Raw genomic sequence first — 3,936 nt, 5'->3', positions numbered from 1 at the left:
CAGATAGACTGTGGAATAGAAACATCGTCAATATGATATGACCCTCTGTAGCACGCCTACAGATGTCGGATCTTAAATTTGACCCCTTTTTGTCGCAGAAGGAGAATAATCCTGCAGCAAAAGGGGATTTGAAAGTCTGAAGAAATATTTAGAATCGCCGCCAGGGGACAACTGGAAGCGTTGTTTGTTTATTTGTCACGTTCACTGAATACAACAGGTATTCATTCCCCTTAGGGTGAAATGCTTACTTACAGGCTCTAACCAATAGTGCAAAAAAGCTATTAGGTGAACAATAGGTAGGTAAAGAAAATAAAAAAAACAGTAAAAAGACAGGCTATATACAGTAGCGAGGCTATAAAAGTAGCGGGGCTACATACATTGTACCTTAGACTGCAGTTCCGCTGGGCACCAGTTCAAGTAGCCTATGTAGGCTACCTGCAGGATACAGCACGTCTCGTGTGAATTCTTATGTGGATTATAATAAATGTGTATTTTATTTTGTCAGGGAAAATCTTTTTTTAAATGTTTTTAAATATCAATTGTTTTATTATATGTTCAAGGTAAACAATACAGTACATTTCCACTTCCCTTTCACTCCCCCAGCTTCCCCGTCTTCCCAACACTGTTCTATCTCTACAATAAAAGCTACAAAATTACGAACATGTAAAAAAAATACCTTTTAGAAAGAATAAATCATTGGACAATAACAATTTGATTGTGAGCACACGTCCAACATAAAACCTGATTAGGCTAAATACAAGGTAGGCTAAACTGATTCATAGAACATGAACAAATCTAGCAAGCAACAATATATGCTATGTTCCACCTTTGAAAAGAGAAAACCAACAAAGAAATAGAAAATAAACTCTGTATGCTGGAATTCAGGTCTGAAGATTTTGAGTAGGAAATGAAACACTTCAGAGGACTTTTAAGTCTTTGATACATTGAACGTTTTCCCCTTGACTTTTGATTCACATACTGACTGAGTGGAAAAGTTCCACGATTGGATCGTTCATTTTTCAATTAATTTAGGCACACAAGTTAATGAAAAAAAAATAATATTCAAGAAGTAAAATGAATAGTCTGATTATTTTACACATCAAAGAAAAGTGTCTCAGCTCAACAACATTTTCTTTGGCTGAAATGCAACATCTTGACGGAATGAAATGTTAAAGCCATACAATACAGGCTTTAAAATCCATAATAAGGATGACTTCAAATGCCGGCATCAAACTGAAAGTACAGTAGGCTTATGCTACTGTAGGCGGACTGCTTAGCAATGGAAATCTCACTAAAAGTAAGGGATATCCACACCAGACCATAACTATATTGTCTTCAGAAAGTCTTCACACCCCATGACTTTTTCCACATTTTGTTGCGTTCAATTGAGATTTTGTGTCACAGGCCTATACACAATACGTCACATTATGTCAAAGTGGAATTATGTTTTTAGAAATGTTTACAAATTAATAACAAAATGAAAAGCTGAAATGTCTTGAGTCAATAAAGTATTTAACCCCTTTGTTATGGCAAGCCTAAATAAGTTGAGGTGTAAAAATGTGCTTTACAAGTCACATAAGAAGTTGCATGGACTGGACTGACTGTGTGTGCAATAATAGCGTTTAACATGATTTTTAAAGGACTACCTCATCTCTGTAACCCACACATACAGATAATTGTAAGGTTCCTCAGTTGAGCAGTGAATTTCAAACAGATTCAACCACAAAGACCAGGGAGGTTTTCCAATGCCTCACAAAGAAGGGCAGATATTGGTAGATGGTATAAAAAACAAACAGACATGGAATATCCGTTTGAGCATGGTAGTTATTAATTACACTTTGGATGATGTATCAATACACCCAGTCACTACAAAGATACAGGCGTCCTTTCTAACTCAGTTGCCGGAGAGGAAGGAAACTGCCCCGGGATTAAAACATTTAGAGTTTAATGGCTTGTGATAGGAGAAAACTGAGAATAGATCAACAACATTGTAGTTACTCCACAATAATAACCTAAATGAAAGAATGAAAAGAAGGAAGCCTGTACAGAATACAAATATTTCAAAACATGCATCCTGTTTACAATAAGGCACTAAAGTAAAACTGCAAAAAATTTGGCAGAGAAATTAATTTTATGTCTTGAATACAAAGCATTATGTTTGGGGGAAATCAAACAAAACACATCACTGAGTACCACTCTTCATATTTTCAAGCATAGTGGTGGTTGCATCATGTTATGGGTATGTTTGTCATCGGGAAGGATACAAAATAAATTAACTGGAGTTAAGCACAGGTAAAATCCTGTAGGAAAACCTGGTTCAGTTTACAATTCAAAAGACACGAGGAGACAAATTCACTTTTCTGCAGGACAATAGCCTGAAACACATGGCCAAATATACACTGGGGTTTCTTACCAGGAACATTGAATGTTCCTGAGATGCAAAGTTACAGCTGTTATCACTGCCAAAGGTGACTCTAACATGTATTGACTCAGGGGTGTAAGTACTTGTGTATATTAAATGTTTCTGTATTTAATTTTCAATACATTTTCTAACATGTCTAAAAACATGTTTTCTCTTTGTCATTATGGGGTATTGTGTGTAGATAGATTTAGTTTTTCTCTCTCACCTATGTAATACATTTTGAATTCAGCCTGTAAAACAACAAAATGTGGAACAAGTCAAGGGGTATGAATACCTTCTGAAGGTACTGTAAATAGCCTAACTATAAAACATGGGCGAGCATCCACACTGGAGGAAGGTTTATCGTTCTACAGTAGGCCTACATCTGTCAATCAACCGATGGCTCAAGTCAGCTCATCAACTCAGCCAGGGAAACACAAACAGTAGGCTATTATCGGTTCTCACACCTTTCATTACAGTAACAATGGACAGGCTAACGGGTAGCATAAAGAGTGTATTAGAATATAAATCAAAAAACAAGAGGCCAATTGCAAACCATTGATGGCACTAGATTATCGTCAATTGATGTCTCGTTAAACCATCAATAACAGCTAAATTAACCCGCACAGCTGATCTCAATTGCAACCATATTGGTTACCTCATTATTGCGCCCTAAAAGATGTCTGTGTTACCTTAGTCCTGCTTACGACCAAAGTCTTTCAAGAGCAACTGCCCCTAAAAAATAACTAATCCCTTTGAAAACAGCCTCTGTTGCATCAAAATGAGTCAGAAACATTTATTCTAGTGACAACATTGACTACAAACTGTAAATAGGATCATTTTTGACATAAAGTTAGTCTCATCTAAAAAGGAGTTTGGAACCTGGGTGAGTCACAACGAGTAAATGTTGGGTTGGGTTTGGATGACAATGTCCACGTTTACATGCACACCAATATCCCGTTATTATTCAGGATACTCAAGTACTCTGTTTTCTAAGTTGACGGATATAAACATCATATCCCGTTAACAATAACCCGAAAAAGCTTGTATCCGGACATGAGAAACCCATATAAGTGATATGCTGATCTTAGACGGGATACTGTGGCATGTAAACTTCTTATCCCGCTTACTGTTGTTTTTCACAGTCTGCGCAGGTTCAGTTTTGCATATCATGGGTGTTGTGTGATGATGATCTGATTGGAATATTATAATTTCCGACATTTGGTAAGCCATTTGTATGTCGGACTATAGTTAGATCGGACAGAAGAAAAGCTGCATGTAAGCCTAACTTGTTTCCCCAGAAGTCTCTACTAAATAAAGTAGTCCTCACCAGAATAATGTTTTACATTGATATAATGAATGCATCAGTAATCTAGTTAACACAGGTAAAATTGTCTGTTTCGTTTAGGGACCTGGGAGAAATAACAATAATTTCAAAACAGTGGAAAGATTGGTCCTGTGCAAAATGTCCAATGTCATCAGTTTGACTGGTTTTATGAAAATGAAAAAGCTGAGAAAATGATGAAAGACTTCAG

Source organism: Oncorhynchus mykiss, chromosome 29 (genome assembly GCF_057628025.1).
Source record: "Oncorhynchus mykiss isolate SJ-2025 chromosome 29, ASM5762802v1, whole genome shotgun sequence".
In the NCBI taxonomy this organism is placed as follows: Eukaryota; Metazoa; Chordata; class Actinopteri; order Salmoniformes; family Salmonidae; genus Oncorhynchus; species Oncorhynchus mykiss.
This window is presented reverse-complemented; position numbering follows the sequence as displayed.